This window comes from Equus przewalskii, chromosome 6 (assembly GCF_037783145.1).
Source record: "Equus przewalskii isolate Varuska chromosome 6, EquPr2, whole genome shotgun sequence".
NCBI lineage: Eukaryota > Metazoa > Chordata > Mammalia > Perissodactyla > Equidae > Equus > Equus przewalskii.
This window is the reverse complement of record NC_091836.1, coordinates 87,464,530-87,484,991: the sequence shown is the minus strand read 5'-3', so window position 1 is coordinate 87,484,991 and position 20,462 is coordinate 87,464,530. Positions and strand designations below refer to the sequence as shown.

At 50.0% G+C, this 20,462-nt stretch overlaps 1 protein-coding gene across 3 annotated transcripts in view; it reads right to left on the bottom strand.

Annotated features, from left to right (window-relative positions):
• NAV2 (neuron navigator 2) overlaps positions 1–20,462 on the bottom strand; it is a 706,640-nt gene that overhangs the window by 669,484 nt on the left and 16,694 nt on the right. The window lies entirely within an intron of this gene.

The window sequence follows — 20,462 nt, the reverse complement described above, 5'->3', positions numbered from 1 at the left end:
ACATATCTAATGCAAGGGAGCATCACAGCCCAAGGAAATCCAATATGGAGAGAACTCCACTGTCGCAAGCTTGACAGATATCAACATCGCTGTGCTGTGTTCAAATCTCATTAAGGCCAACCAGATCGGTGCCAGGGTAGAGAGAAGATGTACTCTATTATTTATTAGTTTTGTTTGTCTGCAGAAAAAGATTCCACTTCCATGGTTAATGGCAAGTAAGACAACAGCCAGGGGATGAGGAAGGTTAGACAAAAGAGATGCTTTGTGGGAGAGCTTGGAAGGTAAACACCATCCTGGCAGGATTGGTCCCTCCAGAAACTGTGGTACAAGATATTAATTATGTAACTTTATTATATAAGTCTACAATTATAGACACTATAGCTATCCAAGATATTAATTACATCTGTTTTTCGAAATGGTCTGCTGGTGATTTGGAAGAGCTCTGTTAGATCTCCGGTGCTGGTGGACGTAGGAAGTGCTTCCTGGGAAGGCACTGCGGGCAGGTGAGCAGAGCGGCTGTGACCAGATGTGCATGCAGACGGCACAGCAGCGAGAAGAAGGATGGGGGCGTCTGGAGGAATGCCGGGCAAAGCAGGCAGTCTGCAGCGAGACAGAGAAAAAGCCTCTGAGAAGCATGCCTGGGGCTCCGCTCAGCTCCCCAGAGGCATGGCAGGCTCAGAGCGATGCTGGGGGAGAGAGTCGGGGCAGTGGAGGTGGCCGAGCCCGCAGGTGATGGGGTCTAAGGTGGTCGGCATCCTCTCTTGTCCTCCCACCTCTGCCCTTTCCCCTTGGGAGTCTGCTTCAGGAGGCAACAGGGAACTGGAGAGGAGGTGGACTTTTTCTAGAGAATCAAGTGTGAAGTCTGGGTGTGAATTTCTCCCACATCTCACTTGGAATTTTCCCTCCCACGGTCATGGCTTCATAGCATCGCAGCCCACTGCTCCCTCTTCCTCGCAGGTAATAGGGCTTCCTTTTACTCTCCAAACAAGTCTCTCTCCGACCCCCTCAGCTTCTCCCCCCAGTCATCAGGACCTCAGCGTCCTCCCTCCCCGCTCCATCTAGCCTGCCTGAGCCTGACCCACACTGCAAGTTCCCAGCCACTCTCACCACCAGCTACATGGGTCTGTGGAGCCAACCTCACGTGCCCACCAACAGTCCCCCAGACAGCCCTGCCCCCTTCTCCTTCCAGATTCAGCTCTGGCATCAGCATCTCCAGAAGACACCTCTGCTCCAAGCCCCCCACATGCTGGGGAAGGGGCTCAGGAGAGCTGGAGTAATTTTCCCAAGACCACACAACTAACAAGGGCTGACGCCAGGGCTGCAACTCAGGCCCGCGGGCCTCCAGGTACACATGCCTGGCACGCAGCCTGGGCTGGGGAACCAGAAAAATGCAATGACAGCCCTGCCCTCAAGGAGCTCAGAGGCTGGTCTGGCCGACAGCCTGCCACAACGCCCCCAGCAGCACCGGGGATGTGTTTGATCATGTGTCCTTTAGAGTAAAAATACAGTCAAAGGTGGCTCAAACCTGTCCTGGGCTGGACAACTAAAGGCTCTGGCAGAGACAAAGTCGGCTTGTACAAAAGGGAGTGTGCCCTCCCCGAGTGACTCCCTGCCCCACCCCCACCCAGCTCTCCGTCTGCCGTTTCCAAAGCCAATGGGCATGAGACACTTTTATCACCAGCAGCCCTATCATAGCAAGTAGTGAGGCGGGGCCCTCCATCAAAGGTGCGCGCCTCCACGAGCGGGAGCCAGCGGAGCAGCGTCTATCTGAGACTCAGTGCGTGTACGCGGCCGCCACCCGCGCCTGCCAAGGAACTGATAAGGTGCCTCTCGTCAGGTTCTGACAGGCAGCAGCACGGCAGGATGCATCGGGGGCCCAACGAGCCAGAGGCACGTCGCCAAGGAAGAAACTCAGGGTAGAAGAACAAAGAAGACCAAAACTACATCCCAAAGCGATGAAGACGGGACCCGAAAATGAAGCAGGCACCGCCCCGCCCCCCTAAGAAGCCCAGCCTCTGTCTTCAGATGGCCTGGAAGAGTCGGTTGCAGCTTGGAAGCCGAAAGATAAATGACACGTGAGGGGGGCCGGGCTGTGACAGCCCAGGCGGAGGGCAGAGATGTGTTTGCGGCACGAGTCACTTCACTGCACATGGAGCTTGTCTCGCACACCCGCTCTGCGCAGCCCTTCTCCTCTCTCCCCGGAGATGAACTGTTTGTTCAGGCCGCAGACAGCTCCGCCTTGTCAAATGCTGCCTCCTCCGATCTTCCACCTGCCTCCTCCCAGCCTCACCGTCTTAATCTATTCCAAAGGCTGTTACCCAAATGAAGCTTCACACGCCTCACGTCTCTCCTCTCCTCAAGCTGTTCTACCTCGACTCCCGTCTCCTTCAGCTCACACCAGCGAAAATCCCTCTTCCGTTTTCCCGAAGGGATGAAATGAAAGTGAAAGCTGGAGTCTTGGTGGAAGGGCAGAACCGTCGTCCTGGAAAGCAGGAGACCTGGCGTGTCCTTCCCATAATCCTTTTAAGCTCCCGGAGCCTTGAGAGTCTTGTCTGCATAATGGGCATGGAAGCACTTATTCTGATACCCAAGTCATTTTTGGCACTTCTTCCAATTCGAAGACCTATGATCAAACCAAGTCCGCAGTCCGCCATCGTTCTTTGACACACGCATACACCAGGCACGATGCTGTGTGCTAGGAACGTGGAGATGCAAGGTTGCAGCCCCCCCTCAAGGAGTGCACGGCCAAGGGACAGTCAGGCATGCGAATATCCAAACATGCTGAGTGGGACAAGCATGTTACGGCCCAGGGCTCTGTGGGAGCCGAGAAGAGCCCTACATCTGCCTGGACACAGGAAGAACAGAGCAAGCAGTGAGTTACATGTTAATGGATGGACAAGATGGGCAAAAGCCTTCCAGGCAGCAGGAAGAGCTGGAGCAAAGGCAGGAGGCTATGAGAAGGGACGGGGCAGCACCCTCCCAAGCTCCCCGATGACATTCCTATCTGCCCTGTTCTTGTTGCCTGCTTGGGACAGTGTGATCAGAACTTCTAAGATCCAATCCCTTTGTATCATTGATGAGAAAGCAAGTCCTGGAAGAAAGACAGCGTTTGCCCAGGGCCAGACCCAGATCTTCTGACTCCTGTCTGGGGCGCTTTCCCCACACTACCCGCTCACAGCCTTCTCCAGGCCTCCTGATCGCTAGGAATGCCCTTCCTTCTTGAACTAGCTCCACCTCACTACTTTCTTGACAAAAGAGCTCAACTAAGAGTTCTCTAAGGGGTGGGTAGAAAAGTGGTGCCACCCAGGGAAAAAACTCACCTTTAGCATCACTTCCTCCAGGAAGCTTTCCCTGACTACTGCCCCAGGCCAGGTGTCCCTCCTTTGTTTTTCCAGAGCCCCAGTGCTGATGCCTGAGCCCTTGTCGCTCTTTACTGTAACTCCCCACGCACTCACTGTCTTCTCTGCCAAACTGGGCGTTCCAGACAGTATCTGATATCCAGCAGGTTCTCAGTGAATAGTTTTGGACAGATAGATAGATGGATAAATGAACAAACCTATTTCTTTGAGAGACAGTGTGAGATTGTAGGAGGAGCCTGAAATAGAAGAAAGGACTTGGGTTCGAGTCCTGCTCCACCACCTATTAGAACTAGGAGCTTGGATGCGTCTCCCACCCCCTCATGGCCTCGGTCCTCTCTCCCGAGGGGAGGAATCTAAGCGTACTCACCTCAAGGCTGTCGTGAGATTTAAATGTGACCACTGATGTGTGGGAGCTTTGCAAACTGCCAAGTCTCCTGCACATGTTACCTCTATTTACCAATTAGGATACTTCGGGCAGCAAGGAAAAGGAAATCCACTTTAACTCAGCTTAAACAACACGGGAATTATTGGCCCACATAACCAGACATGCACAAACAGAAAAAAATTTGAGTAGGAAATAACTGCCAAAGTAGAACATGATTTTTCTAAACACAAGATTTTTCTTAAAACAACCCCCATAAACTTGCCTTTTCCCCTGTGACACGTTTGGCTTTAAGCCAGTGCGCTCAGCTGTCACTCCCTACCTGAAAGGGAACTGAGCAAGGCTACCTGTGAGAAAAAGCCCTCGAGCATATTGTAGTCACTCATTTAAGCAAGAGGGTAAACCTTTGGGCAGCCAATCCTTTTGCCTAGTGTCTCCCCAAATCCCTTTCAACCTCCCTCCCAAGATATTTATAGTGATATTTGTGTTTTTAATAAAAATGAATCTTTGAGGAAAGGCTAATAAAATGATCATAAATGCACACACACACACCCCCCGCCCCCCACCATCACCACGAGAAGATAAAACATAAAGAGCTACAGGCCCGCCAAGAGATCATAACACGGATACTTTCCCGGAGCCCTTCCCGGGGAGTTGAGTGTTTTACTAGGTAGAGTGACAGGACCTGGACACCCGGACTGATGAAAACACAAGGCTTTCGTGTAGCTCTGTAGACAAATTCAGGTCCATCCAAGCCACGGCATCCAGCAGTTCATGCACAGACTGGAAACTGTACCCCCTGAACAGCATCGGCTGATGGATATTTGTAATATCTAATTTAATAGGACAGAGAGGCCTGGAGAGTAGTAAATTCAGAGCAACGTGGAGCAAGAGCTGAGCTTGCGGGGAGGAGGGAGACAGTGAAATTCAATCACCAGGAAAAGAACACCCCAGAAGAATTTTGCTGGAATGGAAGGAAAGGAGCACGAACGCATCACCCTGCTTCTCCAAGAGCGGTCACTTGTCTCCCAGTCTGTGCCCCGCCCTCCTCCGGGATGAACTGAGACACGTCTGATTAGGAGCGACTGCAGTGGGGCACAGTGTCCCTGCAGAGGTCTCCCGCCATGCCTATGGAAGGAGCGGTCTACCCGGAGGTATGGAACCATGACTCTGCAAAGTCTGAGGGGATCTCGGAGAGAGCAGCTGGCTGCCATAAACCAAGAAGTTGGGCAAATGAGTCTCTACTGAGTGGCTATAGGTGGCCAGTCCTGAGCTGAAATCTAGAAGGAACATATGAGTATAAGAAACTGTCGTTGTCCAGGAGGAGCTTTCAATGGGGCCAGAATGGAGGACACCAGGGTCCTAGTCCTGACCTGGAGGCTGGGCGAGCCAGGTGGGAACGCCTCTTTGTGGGACGCAGCATCCAACCAGAAGGCACAGATGCAATCAAGGTCGGTCTTCGTGTGCCTACAGGGCTGCCAATCAGAGGGGGGCGGGACAAGGTCCTTATAAAGAGACAGAGGCAGTCGCCAATCCAAAGAGAAGAAAAAGGCTTGCAGGGCAACTGAGCCACGTGTTGGGCGCCAAACCGCCAGGTGGGCCAAACAGCTGGGCAACACCATGGGGGGAGGGTTTTGTACCCTGAATGTCCAGGTCCTGAACTGTCCCAGATTCATGATATTTCCAGAGTTTAGGCTTCTTAAATCAAGAGGAGAAAGGATTTTTTTTTTTTAAAAAAAGGCGTTGATCCAGGTCAACAGCTTCTGGCTGGATTCTCCTGGGGTTTCTTCCTATCACACAGCTGAAGAAATGGAAATGGAAAGTATACTCGCATAACTGGACATAAATGTTCAAACAACTGGCTTTTGCCAAAGCACTCGAGTGACTGAGGGTCTCCCAACTGCGTGTCACCAGAGAGGGCACTGCCGGGCCCCGGGACCCCCAGCCAATGGCAGCTCACCCCTCCACCCACACCAGCACCACAAACCATCCTCCAGGGAGGACAGCGAGGAGCAACTTCTAAAAGAGAGCATTCTCTGCAAACCTTCTAAAACTTTCTTCAGATGCATCAGGTATTTAGATTCCTAGACAGACAGTCATCTCCTGGAGCTGACAGAGTTATAGGTGCCGAGTTCCCGCACACACAATAATAACAAGACCACAGGATGACAACAGTGTGAAGTCAGAAAAGCAAGTGTTTTTGAAGGAAAAAACCCAGCCTAGTCACACGTGTAAATTATGGTCATAATATGCATCATCAGGATTGCTATGACAGGCACATACTGAGTTTTGCTATCTGGACAGCCAAGGAAGATCTAGCCTTGTTATAAATTATTATCAAAATAACTGAATGCATTGTTTTCATGCAGTGATCTTGGTTAAAACTACTACACCTTTTCTGAGTGGAAAAATGGCTGGTGGTGCGGGGCATACAGCAGCTTTCAGCCTCCATTTCCCCACGGATAAAACTGGGGGAACGGTACCTTTCTCTCCTGTTATTCTTTAATCCAACAATTTATAAGCCCTCATTGGGCCGAGGCCATGTGCCACCATGTTCCCGGTGCTGGAGCTCCAGCCGTGACCATGACAGTGGGTTTGCCTTTGTGGAGTTTACATCAAGGGGGAGGGACGTCCACATACAAGAATATAAATAAGCATGCAGTGTCATTTCGGGTATGGTAAGTGCTATGACCAAGGAAAAAAAGGCAGGACAAGGGCAGAGAGTGCGCAAGGTGGGCCCTGCGGAGGGCTTGGCTCAGATGATGTGGTCCGAGCAGACCGTTCAGAGGAGGTGCCCTGGATGAAGAGTGAGGCAGCCCTGAAATTAGCGGGGGGAACCGTTCCCTAGGCACAGGGAACAGTGGGTGTGAAGACCCTGAGATGGGAATACACTGACAGGTTCGGTGAACAGCAGGGAGGTCATTGTGCCTAAAGGGGGGATTGGAAGGAGAGGGCGGGAAGGCCAGCAGAGGCCAGACGTCCTGTTAGACTTCCAGGGGGGCACAGGTGCACAGCTGGATCTGGAGACATACACTTGGGTTATCAGCACAGAGACAGACGGTAAAGCCCAAGGTCTGGATAAAATCACCTACAAAGCCCTAGAGAAGAGAGAAAGGGACTATGACAGAGCCCAGGCACTTGACCTTCAGGGGAGCCAGCAAAGGAGACTGAAAAAGCGAGACCATCATTATGAGAGAGTGAGCCCCACAAGGAGAGAGCGGCCTGTCTTTGCAGGAATGATATGGGGTAACATGTGTACAAGCTTTAGCACAGGGACCCGCAAAGAGGCAGCTCTCAAAGGTCATTTTCCTCCCCTGGGTTTCAGAGAGGGTTAAGTACTGCGGGATTTAAAATAAGGAAGAAATGAGTGTAGACCGGAGAAAGAAACAGTATTCCCTATCTGGATAAAAAAGAACACAATAAGACTGGTTAAGATTAAAATGAATTTTCCTAGAAACGCCAACAGCCCAAATGGCCAAATGCTGTGAAATGATTAGAACACACTGCTGATGAGGCCAGGAGGTCCTGACACCTGGATTCCGCACCATTTCTCAGCGTTATTTGTTACCAAAACCTCTGGGCCCTGGCCTTTCTCCCGCCTCACAGAAGCGGGGCAGGATTTTGAAGCAGAGTTCAGCCTGCCTCAGGTTGGAGCCAGTATCTTCTAAGTGCTATCCTTCAAGCACAAAGGAACGGGGACTGAGTGTTGGAGGCCCCACGGCTCCGCTCTGCAGGTGTCCCCAGACATCTGGAAGGAGCCCAGCCCCATCGTCCGTCTGAGCCAGCTAGAAAGGAGGCCTCGCTGACAGCCATTTAATACCCAGGCCACGCTCCATCCGAACCAAATACAAACCCAGCTGTCATCTAACTCACAACAAACGTGGACCCTCTGGTGGCGATCTGAAGGGATGGAGCAACAGAGAAAGCCTCCAGACCTCAAAGAATAAAGGGAGCTGATGGAAAGAACCAGAATAATCCCCTATTCGGCCCTTTTCAGCTAGGGAAGCACAGGCACATTTACTGTCTCACAAGATCCTGTGGCATAAATAAGGATGCTACAACTCTTTTACAAATAAGGAAACTGAGGCACTCAGAGGGAGAATGGCTCACCTGAGAGCATAAGATGCATTTAGTAGCAGAGCTAGAATTATCTCCAGGTTTCCCAATTCCTTGCCTTAGGGGTCACCAGGAGGATTAAATGAGATATGAAAACGGATGTGTATACGGAATTGCGAGACATTGGGCCTCACTAAGTCGAATTAGGACAGTCAATTTTGGAGCTTCCACTTAAATCCTGACTTACTAATTATGAATCACTGAATAAGTTACTCTCAACCTCCCCAGCCCTTGGTTACCTCACCTAATGGTACCAACGTTCTTCTAGGATTGTGGTAAAAATTAAATACGAGAATGAAAAGCACACAGAGCAATCTCTGGTATACAGTAAGAGCTCAATAAATGTTAGCTACTTTCAGTAGCAATAGCAATATTTTCCACTAATTATTTGAGTGGCCTTAGGCCAGCTGCTCCTCTTTTTGCGTTACAGGTGCCCTCACCTGTAAAATGAGGGAAGTTAAAGTAGCCTCAGTGGGCAGGTGGAAAAGCACCGTGATTCGGATGCGGACTGGCCGCAGATGGGAAGGATTCGCATGCTGGTTCTTCTGAAAGTTGCGCATCCTCTGGAAACTGCATTGCCCCATTGGTAAAATGGAGATAAACGGTACCCACCTGATGGGCTTTCTCTGAAGATCGCATGAAATAATGCATGTAGAATTCTTAATAAGTACAGTATAATACAGAATAGTACATAATAAGTGCTCAATAAAACTTGGTTAAGGTGGTTGCCCCCACTTTGCTGCAATTCTTTTCGATTGACGGCCAAAATTATAGAGGACATCTTGCTATCTGAGACCCCCAGTTTCCCCATCTGTAAAATGGGGGCTTGGACTAGATGTTCTCAAGGGACGGCCACCTCTGACGTTCTGTGAGGCTACAGGCATCTTAAGGAAATGCTTCTTCCCAGGAAGTCGTGGAATCTTCCCAAAACTTGGAGTTGGAGAGCCCAGCTGCCTGCTGTTACACAGCTTGGAAGCCACATCTCCTGGCTCATGTCCCCTTAACATTAACTGTCAGCAAGCCTGGCCTTTGAAGCAACTGCAAATGAGGTATCTGTACACAGTTGGGGAGCCAGCCAGCACGGGCGCCATGTTCTGCCCTGTGGCTCCCCAGCTCCATCTCTGACTTAGCGCATTCCCAGGCCACTTCAGGACACAAAGAAAGTTTCAGGGGCCAGCACGGTGGTGCAGCGGTTAAGTTCACATGCTCCGCTTCTCAGCGGCCCAGGGTTAGCCGGTTCGGATCCCGGGTGTGGACGTGGCACCACTTGGCATGCCATGCTGTGGTAGGCATCCCACATATAAAGTAGAGGAAGATGGGCACGGATGTTAGCTCAGGGCCAGGCTTCCTCAGCAAAAAGACGAGGACTGGCAGTAGTTAACTCAGGGCTAATCTTCCTCAAAAAAAAAAAAAAAAAAAAGAAAGTTTCAGAGCAAAGAGGACTATTCTCCTTCTTACTCCCTTCCTAAATAAACATTCTCCTCCATGTTGGAATTACTCTCCTCTTGGTCAAAAATATTTCACAGCAACATTTGAGAGTGGGCAAACACCTGCCGCAAAGCTGTGTCATAGGCAGCCTTGACTGCTCGGTCACCTGCTATCAGATGACACGCCCTCTCCTGCACAAGAGCTGCATCCGGGTACTTAGAGTCAGACTCTGCTGAGGAGTTGGAGAAAACCTGTTGAGCAAAATCTTACAGTGCAGCTTCCTCTCTTCCCCCATCTCCCAAGGCCGGCTCAATGAAAAGGCCGGTCTAATAAGAAGCCTTAACCATTTCCATTAGCCATTCTTTTACCCAGTCGGGCCAAATTGGTATTTGATGCAACAGGGAAATGTGGCGAGTACATTATCAATCAGGCTCAGCAAAGGCAAGGTCACGGGGTGACTGGAACAATTACGGGACGTGGGCAACAGGCCAATGAGGGAGCGTGTTGGGGAGGAGAGGGATCGATGGCTATGAAATTATGGAGGGCTATGATAGTTGGAGGCAACTGAAAGGCTGACATTCTGGCCAAACCAGACATGTGCAAGGCTTCCATCTTTAACTGTCTTCAACTGTTTATTATTATTAGGAATACTGCTTGGCTCCAAGGCAGCCAGGACAGAGAAGTGGACCTTGAAGCCTGCAACCAGGCCGTGGGAACAAGTGTCACGCAGTGCAGAATATTTGATAGGAGATACATCAGACTGGTTTTCCAGCAAGAAAAGAGATGTCAAGGTGCCCACCAAGGAAACTAGGCTTGCTATCTTTCGATCTCCTGACGTGGCCGCTCGATATTCTCAACAGCCTCAGGAGGACACAGGTTTCCAGGAGACTTTTCCAGATAAAGTGTGCTGGGGTACAGAAATAGCCCCCACACTGCCTTAACTGGGCATTGATTCTTTGGAATCAATGTGCATTTAATTCTACAATAAAATGGTAGTGAACCATCCAGAAGATCTCCCTAGGGCACACAGCTCAAAGAAAACCTCTGAGCAAGTCACAGAAGTTTGCAAAGGAGGTTGCACCAGAAACGAACCACACAGCATTAAAACCCTCAATCCCGGTAAACAGGCGTGGCCGCGGATTTCTTTGTAAAGGGAATCACATTTATGACTACAAAGAGGAGCATCCATCCAGTTTGTCAAACACAGAGTAGACCAGGCAGAAACGAAGCTGTGGTCATTTTATAAGGGTTTTTAGATTATTAATCTGAATCATCAATGAAAGTTTTCATTGAGGTGCACCCTAGGAATTGATTTGCAATGGGTCGTTCCAATGTGCTACGCAAACTTGCTGTAGAAAATTAGTCATCCCAGACTCCCTAAAGAATACAGACACGACATCCGGGCATCTGTTAAGTTTGCTCAAAAACATATGTGAGCCTTTTTTAAAGAACCATAATTACATCCTGCTGAAACCTCCAAGGACCCTGCTAACTGCCTTTGTATTACAACATCCATTTCCCACTTAGGAAGGCTCGTCTCTGCTATTTAGATGTGCCTTACGATCTGCCTGCTCCTCTCGCACACTTACTCAGCTAGACTCTGCAAACGCTCGAGTCCTTCCACGCTCAAAGCAGACACACTGGAGGAAGCAAGAGTTGAAGGGTGGTGCGTGTATGCGTCCTTTGTTAGGGTACAGTCAGCAATTTGGAGCTGAAAGGGACCTACGCATTAATCCAGGCCAACTCTCACATTTTCAGATGGTATCACTGAAGACCAGAGAGGGAAATGGCTCATCCAATGTCACACAGCTAAAACCTGAAACAGTGTATGGTAGAGCAATTAAAAGCTTAGGCTTGGGGGTCACACAGACAACAAATCCATGCTCTATCACTTATTTGCTGTGTGACTTTGAGTGACGCACTTAACTTCTCTGAACCTCGGGTCCTTCATTTATAAAACGGAAACTGTAACAGTGTCTGGTTGTAATAAGTACCCAAGGAACACTAGCTGTTAGTATCCTTTTCATTTTCACAAACACAGCCTCATTTAATCCTCACAACAACGTCAGGAGGGAGAGAGGACTGGGATTCCCAGCCTCGTCATGCAGGTGAGAAACCAGAACACCTTCTTGCAGTTCACAGGAAGGGACTGACTCTGCCAGGCCTCGCACAGCCCAGGTCGTTTCTCACACTCCTGCTGAGGTGGTTACGGGGAGCGTGGCCCCATTCAGCGTCCCGCCGGTCTTCTCGACTTTGCCCAGAGATGGACAGGGCGGTCAGGAGGGAGCCTGCTCGTGAGGGTCTTGAGGGGAACAAAACCAGCTCAGCCGCCACTCTCAGGGCTTCCAAGCCCGCAGCGACTGAGGGTCCAGCCGGCTGTTCCCTGCCTTGGGGAAAGAACGAGAGCAGGTGTGTCTTCAAACCTGTTGCTGGACGCTGGGGATGCGAGCATACTGGGGGATGCGGGGTGGGACTTCAGGATTCTACTGCGTATTTTAAAGCTGACATCAGAGTACTTGTCAACGATCCATCAGCCTGCCCTCCTGACCCCCAAATCTGGCCTTTGGGAGAAATCTAATTGCCTGCTGTGAGTGACACCGGAGCTGTGTGGGTGATAAGGTCATATACAGTCACTTGGTGATTATGTGCCCTAATGGAAGGAGGAACACGTTGAACGAATGCATGAGTGAGTGAATGAACGAATGCACACTGGGGTTATTTACACTAAGCTCTGGAGCACAGTACAGTGATGTCTCCATTAGTGCGTCTGCTGGGAACTCAGTCCCTATAAGGACGTCCGCCAAGGACAGGGCCAGAAGAAAGCTGCAGGGGCTGTCTTAAATAAAGACCCCAGCATCGGCTTCTCGGGGCTCACTGTGGGAGTGTTCCGAGTCCTCAGGGCCTGTGGGATGGACACACAGCTCAGGCAGCGGGAAGCTGCACTCTGGGCCACTGGGAACGAGACTGTCACAGAGGTGGGCAGACAAGTCTCCGAGAACAGATGGGCTGGGGCTCTGCCACCTTGTTTAACCAAGCCGGTGGGAACCTTTCTAGACAAGCTACTACCATGAGCATCACCTGATAGCTGTGCTATTTGTTCATTCATTCATTCTTCATTCATTCATTCATTCATTCATTGGATGAACAGTTCGTGGAGCACCTACAATGTGCCAAACATGAGACCAGAAATACAAAACTGAGTAAAACTTAGCCTAAATCCTTGAAAAGCTCGTTGTCAGGCAGGGGAGCCAGACAGGGGAACAGCTGTCCAGAATACAGTGTGGGACGTCCACCACAGAGATCAGCTCCAGGGGCCCTGGAAGCACATAGGAGGGGTCCCCAACCAGCCAGGGGGTAGTGGTCAAGGAAGGCATCTCGGAGGAGGTGACCCTAGATCTGAATCTTCAAGGAGGACAACCTGCTCAGCACGGTCACAAAAACAGTGGCGTGGTTGTTCTTGGCAGAGGGAACAGCACGTGCAAATGCTCATAGGCTGTGAGAAGATCCTGAGGAGTCAGGAAACTACAAACGGTGCTGTGCCACCTGCACTGAGGGTCTAATCCTGGGTCTACCACTCTGGGTGTGACAACTCTGGGCCTCAGTGTCCTTGTCCACACAATGATAACTATGGATTAAAGACCCAAATGTCAAAGGGAGAATGCCCCCAGACCTAAGAACCCCGCTGTAGCAGTGCCCCAAGCAAAAGGTGAAGAGCTGACACGACTTTGTTGGAACAGTCTAGCAGCTACTAAACCACGGCTACTGGACTCTAGCTAGTTGTCTGTTCCATACTTGGGGAGGAGAGGACGGGGGACAGGAGGTAGCAAGGAGCAGCCAGGCATTGAGCTCTCACTATGCACCAGACGGTCTCAGTGCTCTCTTCTCCAAAAAAAAATCCGCGAAAGTGTTCCTCATCTGACAGACAAGGAAACAGGCTCGGAGAGGAGAAGCAGTTTGCATATGGTCCCACTGTAAGGGCTGGACCCAGGACTTCATCCAGGGTCTGTTTGATTCCAGATCCAGCTCTTCCCAGGATACTCCTCTGCCTCTCATCCCCCGCTGGGAGCTCTGGCAGGCCCATCCCAGGACCTGAGCCTTTACGCCACCCTATCCTTGCCCACCTAGAGGCTCTTGGCCCCCTTCCTCTGCAGACCAGCCTCCAGGGGAAAGCCGAAGAAATGCAAGCCTGTTGGGAGGACAGAGCAGCAAGAGCGGCCCTGGCCCCGCTCCAAGCGAGGGAGGGCCGTGTACAGCCCTTCCTCCACCCACTCAGAGCTTCAGACCCAGAAGGGCTCCATGGAGGCCGCCCGGTCATCGGTGCAGCTGCTGCCTCTCCAGCAGCCCACCCTGGGCCTCTTAGGGAGCGGCCCTGACGTCATGCTCACTGGTAACCCGACCCCTAATGACTGCTCCCTCATCACCCCTGCTGGGCCCATCATGCCTCACAGGAGAGAGGTCACCCCCCAGGGGAAGGGGCCAGGTGGGGCTCTTTTTAGTGGCTGCTGAAATGAGAGATAATTTTGGTTATTGACATCTCCCACAGGACTTCCCCATCCTCAGAGCTGTTCCTAATGCTTCCTCTCTGGCTGCTTCTAGAATCAGACCTGCTTTCACGTCACACTAAAAGAGCAAGGGTGACTCTCCCTTTGGACTTGTGCTCATTAGCTGGCCAAGAGCTGGATCTTAAAAGCATAAGGTTTTGGGGGGGTGCTCTTAACTCTAGGAAGACAAACACTGAAGAATAAACCCTTCAGTTAATCACTGACCCATGCGCTCTCTAAAATGGGTCTAAGTACCAGCCAAACACTACACTTATTTAAATGCCATTCTAATAAGGCAGACAGAAGAGAAAGCACGGGATTTGACACCTCTTTAAATGCAGTGGGTATTCATGGAGCTGCCACAATTTAGCGCTGTGATGGAGTCTGCAGGATGGACACCCATCCAGACTCAGCCTCTGCCCTCTAGCATCCCACACTCTAATTGGAAAGACCACCTCCCCTTATTACCACCGTCACTGCTCTGGTCGGCATTTACGGGAGAGTTACTGTCCACAGGGTACTTGCTAGGTGCTTGTATTATCTCATTTGATCCTCATAAGAAGCCCAGGATACAGCAGCTACTGTTTGTTTTCCCATTGAACAAAGAAGGAAGCTGAGGCACAGAGAGGTGAAGTGACTTTCTGAAGGTCACAAAGCCAGGTTTTCATTGTTTGACTCCACAGCTCATGCCTTAACCCACACGTGATTTGATGAAATAATGCGTCAGGTAGGAAAAATAGGGTTGAAAACAGTCAGAGAAGAAAGAACAAGAGAGACGAGGTAGGGAAGGTTTCAAGTGGATAGAAATGCGAGCTGGATCTTGAAGAGTGGCTGGGGGTGGGGAAAAGGGTGAAGGTGGACAGACGCCAGGTGTTTCCACGAGGAGCGCCAGTCCTGTCCGTGGCGGTCCAAACGCAGGCTCCTGTCTCCACACACTCTGTCACCCAGACCCATGGAACTTGGCTCTAAACACATCTGGAAAAGTACCTCATGTGGGATCGTTTCTAGTTCATTCTTCCCAAAAGAGAGATGTGAATTTTTCTCCCTCGAAAGGAACCTCAGTTGCTTGTAATGATAAAATTTTGCCCAGAGATCTTCCTATGGAAGGTAGAAAAAACAAAAGTCAAAGTGCTGTGTGGGTAAACCTAGCTTTGCATAGTGAACAAAGTCATGAAAAGTAACAAGAGATCACAATTTTCTAAAGTTCTCTATGTAAAGGAACCCCACGATGACATCTTCAGTAAAGCAAACCAGTATTTTATATGATGGAAAACAGGTCCTTAACTCCTGCACTTTGCAAAACAAGACATCTGTGTATGAATACTGCTGTTGTCACTGCCCTGGTGGCTTCTCCCCGTTCCAGACCACTGTGCCCCCTTATAGTCCTGCATTCTAACACACATGGACTTCCCACTGTGTGCAGGATCTCCGGGGCTCTGGGTGAACACTGCAGGAGATACAATAATGATGCCACAACAGGCTAACAGGAGCTGAAGACCCACTCACGCATAACTAGAAGCAAAGTTGGAAGACAGGGACAGACAGGGTGACACTGGCTGCTTTCCGAAAACCAGGCAAGGAGGATGAAGTCTGGCCACGTGTCTGAGAAAGAAGTAGGGAGGCACCCCTCCCTCAGGAAGTGGGGCTTCCTTCCCTGGAAGGCAGTAATGGCAGAGTGGATAAGAGAACCAGCTACGGCTTCTCTGACATTTCAACATAACAAGCAATATATAATTGATCTTCATCCGGGTTCCTGGCACAGAGCTTCTAGAACCCTTGGAATTTCCTGAGTGCAGGGGTGAGAGGAGTGTTTGGGTATACCCGAGTTGGTGCTAATGAGCTGACTCTTGGTGGGCTCCCAGATAAGTCCTGGCTGGGGGCCGGTTGCCAGAGGAACCAGCCCTGTGATTACAGAGTTGGAACCCTCAGTCCACTCCCATCTAAGCTCCAGGGAGAAGAGGGGCTGGAGACTGAGTTAGTCTCCAACGGCCACGATTTAATCAAGCATGCCTGTGTAACAGAACCTCCATAAAAAACCCTAAATGATGAAGTCCAGGGAGCTCTGGGTGAAGACACTGAGGCGCTGGGAGTCTGGCACACACAGAGAGGGCGTGGAAGGCCCACACCCCTTTCCACACAACTTGCCCTACGCATCTCTTCCATTTGACTATTGCGTCCTTTATAATAAACCAGGAATAGTAAGTAAACTGTTTTCCTGAGATTCTGTGAGCCATTGTAGCAAATTATGGAACCCAAGGAGGGGGTTGTGGGAACCCCTGATTTACAGCCAGTTGGTCAGAAGTACGAGTGGTCTGCACTTGCGACTGGCACCTGAAAAGGAAGCAGTCTTGTGGGACTGAGCCCTTAACTTGTGGGATCTGACACTAACTTCAGGTAGATCATGTCAGAATTGAATTGAATGTAGGACACCCAGCTGATATCAGAGAATTGGTTGGTATGGGGAAAAAACCCCACACATTTGGTGTCAGAAGTGTGCTGCGGGTAGAAACAGCTCAGAGTGGTAGAGCTTCAGACACCCCTGGGTTTGAATTTCAGTTTCATCATGTATGAGCTGGGGAACCTTGGAGGAAATGGCTCAACCTCAGTTTTCTCATCTCTAAAACGTGGTTGATAATAATAATAGCCACGTCATCAGATTGTTGAGAAGACCATAGATTAGCGTCTTGTATACAGAACATGCTCGAACATTAATTAATTGTCAAATGATTGGATGATTGAATGAATGAATGATAGCTAATATTTGCATAGCACTTAATATGTGCAAGGCACTTTTTTAAGTGTTATTAACTTGTCAAAGTCTCAAAACAACTCTAGAGGTAGAGACTACTATTATCCCCATTTTACAGAAGAGGACACTGAAGCCCGAAGAAGGTAAGTTGCTGGAGGTCACACGTCAAAGAAGTGGCAGATCTGAGTCTCAAACCCAGGTCTGTTCTACCCTCTATGATGCTTCGGGCAGTGCTGGGCATGTGGTGAGTGTTCAATAATTGGCAGATGTTATTATTGTCGTTGCTATCCTGCTGCTGATGTACAGGGCAGTGCTTCCCAAATTGAGGTCTGTGTACGCCTGGTGGTGGACAACATATTTTAGGCAGTACATTGATGAACTTTTCAAAAATTTCATACCTATGATCTTATTTTAGTGGGTATTAAAAAGAGGAATGAGCAGCACATCAAATCCAGGATGTCACTGATATTATCCTTGCGACAAGGTGAAATTTTTTTAAGTGAGTCAATTTAAAGACAGATATGGAGTAATCATAACAGGGCAGAAATCGGGTCAGTGGCGTATTAACGTCTGATGGCGGTATGTGACGGAAAGGGGCACAGGCACTGGAACCACACAGAGCCGGCGTCAAGGCCCAGGTCTCCTGCCTCCAGCTGTTGGAACCATGGGAAAGTTACCCAGCCGCTCTGAGCCCTTACCTCCCTGTCTGTAAAGTGGGAACAAGAGCCCTACCTCCCACATGTTGTTGAAGAAAGGATTAAAGGTGATCATGAACCGAGGGCACCACAGGGCCTCAGCAGTTGCCAGTCCATCTCCACCTCTCCAGCCCGCTCCCACCATCCCACCTGCACTGCCCTCACTCACGCCCTTCCCCGGCACCTCGAACGCATCCTCCTTAATCCGGTTGAGATCCGGGATCTCTTTGGGCGCCGTTCTGGGGGCCCAGGGGTTCTCCTCACAACTCAGCTCCAGCGGGCGAATCCTTTCTGCCTTCTCACTGCGTTGACAGTAAGATTTGGAGACTCCAAAGGAATCCAAATGGGAAAATACTCCAGGGATGTGGGCAGAAATTAGAATTTTTTCAATTAGCGTAGGCAAAGGGCTTCATGTTGTTCTAGTAATGCAAACTCTTATTTGCCGTTTCCCTCTTTGCAGTGCCATCCAGGCCCTGACAGTGATTGACGGCCACAAGAGAAGAGAGCGCACACATCCGGCACTCATGTTTTCAAGCGCCCCTGCTCTCCATCCCAGTGAGCTGGCTCCCTGGGCTTGGCTTAATGCCTCAGGATCATGGACGGCAGCCAAGGGGCAGACACTTTACAGCTGGGAACTTTGCCCTGCCTTCTAAGCAGAGGGTTCCCCCCTAAAGTGACCCACATACCAAATATACCAGCAAGAGGATAGACCAAGGAGTCAAAGGATCTCACACCAGCCCAGCAGGAACTGGGGCCCAAGGCAAGACAAGACCCTCCCAGTGGTAGCCATCACTCCAGGTGATGAACGGGGATTGGAAGCCAAGTCTTCTCCAAAGTGTGACTTTTCCTCAGACTTCCATAGACAGGGATGGCGGTCCCAGAGTAGACCCACTCAGACTTCAGTAACAAAGTGCAACCTCTCATGGCTTAGCCTGAGCTCAGAAACAGATAAAGGAGAATCCACTTCTGGTCAGCAGCTATGCAATACACCAGGAGCAGTGCTAAGAACTTTACACATTACGTCATTTAATATAACCCTGCGAGGTAGAAACTGTTAGCATCCACCTTTTACAGACAAGGCTCAGAGATGATGAGAAACTTTCCCAAGATCAAAAAGCCAGTACATTCTGAGGGAGGGTTGAAACCCCAATCATTCTAATTGCCAAGCTCTTTCTACCTTACCATTTGGCTTCCTGTTTCCCACCGCTGAAAGCTCCGTCGTTCCCGGTATATTCCATTTGTCAATTTGTGGAACCTAAATAGATATTTGTTTCATTATTCATTTAATGCTTGGTTGCTCCACTGGGCTGTGAGTTTTGCAAAGGCAGGGACTGTCCAGTGAGAAAGACAAACATTCAACAGCTGGTTCCATCAGTCCCCTGCCGTCCACCCCAGAGAGGGGCTCCTCCTCTCCAGTCTCCTCTTTCCATCAAATTCTACCCAAGAGGGTAGAGACATCAATCACTGCCTGCCCACGAATGCCTCCCTGCCTCCCCCTGGAGTAACCTACCCTCCAAAGCTAGGTTATACCATGTGACCCTGCCCTACCCTAGCCATAACTGATTAGCCCAAGAACTGACCCCTAACCCCAGAGTGGTCAGTCCAGAGGCTGGTCTACCTCCTGACTTGCTTCTAAGCTCCACAAGGTGAGACACGCCAACCAGACTGTCTCGTGATTCTGAGCTAAGAAACACAGAGGGGAGTTCTCAGTGGGAGTGATATTGAAAGAGGCAGGTGGTGATGGTGGATGGAGGTGATGAGGGTCAGCCTTGAAGTTAAAAGGGAAGAGAAAGAAACTATGAACAGCAGCGGAGGAAAGGTGTCAAGAAGAAGAGAAAGGAACTGGTGCACTGGGAGAGGCAGGGCAACGACAGGACAGCCAAGGAGGAACGAGCGGCCAGGCCCTGGAGTCGCCTTATTTCCTGCCCTTCCTGGAGTCTGATTCTCGAAATTTCTTGAGGTTCCTATGCACACGTGTCCTTTCTATTAACAACAACAACAACAGTAAATAACCTCCTTTTTTCCCTAGGGGAACTTAAGCAAAACTCTTTGCAATTAACACAACCCTTCTCCTCCACCCACTCCTGCAGCCCCTGATTTTGGTGTCAGTGGAGGTGGTCACAGGTTTTAGTCCATTGTGACAGTAATTCTCAGACCTCAGCGTACATTAGAATCGCTGGAATGCATATTTCAAATGCAGCTTCCTGGACCTGCACCCAAATATTCTAACTCACTGGGTCGGGATCAGGGCTGCTTTTTCAGGTAATTCTGAGGCAAATGCTCCAGAACCAAACTTTGAGAAACCCTGCCTCAAATTACTTTGTGTCGATCGTATTACAAGGTAAATGTTAACCAGCACGCGTGACAAACACGCTTTGCCCAGTGAAGGCCCACATGCTTCCAGGGTGTGTTAGTCAGCTTTTGCTGCATAACAAACAACCCCCAAAAAATCAGGGGCATACAAAAATAAGTTTTTATTTCTCCCTCACAGTCTGCACGTTTGCTAGGGCAGCTCTGCTTTGGGTCTGTCCCATGTGTTTCTGAGGCCCAGGATGGAATGGTGGCAGCTGGCTAGGACACGTTCTCCTCATGGTGGAAATGAGCAGCCCCCCAAGAGCAAGGAAAGACAAATTATGCTTCTTAAGGCCTGGGGTTGGAACTGGCACACTGAACTTTTACCCACATTCCACCGGTCAAGCAGGTCACGGGCCACGTCTGACATCAGTGGAGCGGGAAAGTGCCCTCCTCTCACGGGGGTGTGGGCAGAGGTGGAAGGACTATTTGTCAAATAATCTAAACCACAACAAGGGGCATGGGTGCAATGGTGGCACTTTCTGTCAAGGAGGTCATTTGGTTGTACTGGATGGTTTGATAGCAAACCACCTTGGCTGACACTCAAGGGACCAACCTTAATCAGCACTTCTTTGCACAAAGCTGTTTCTCTTGAATGTCAACCCATTTCCCCGCAAGAATCACCTGGAAGAATAACACCATAAACCTAACCCCAGGCACCTCCTCTTCTGGGTAAGAAGGGCCCAGGTGAGCCCAGGCATTTCTAATCAATGGCTAGATCATTCGTCTGCATTTCAGAACATTCCATGGGCTGCGATAGGACATTTCTCCCTCTTGACTCCTCGTTATTTGCTCTCATAATTTGTCCCATTATGCTGCAACGTGTAAGGGCATATTTTG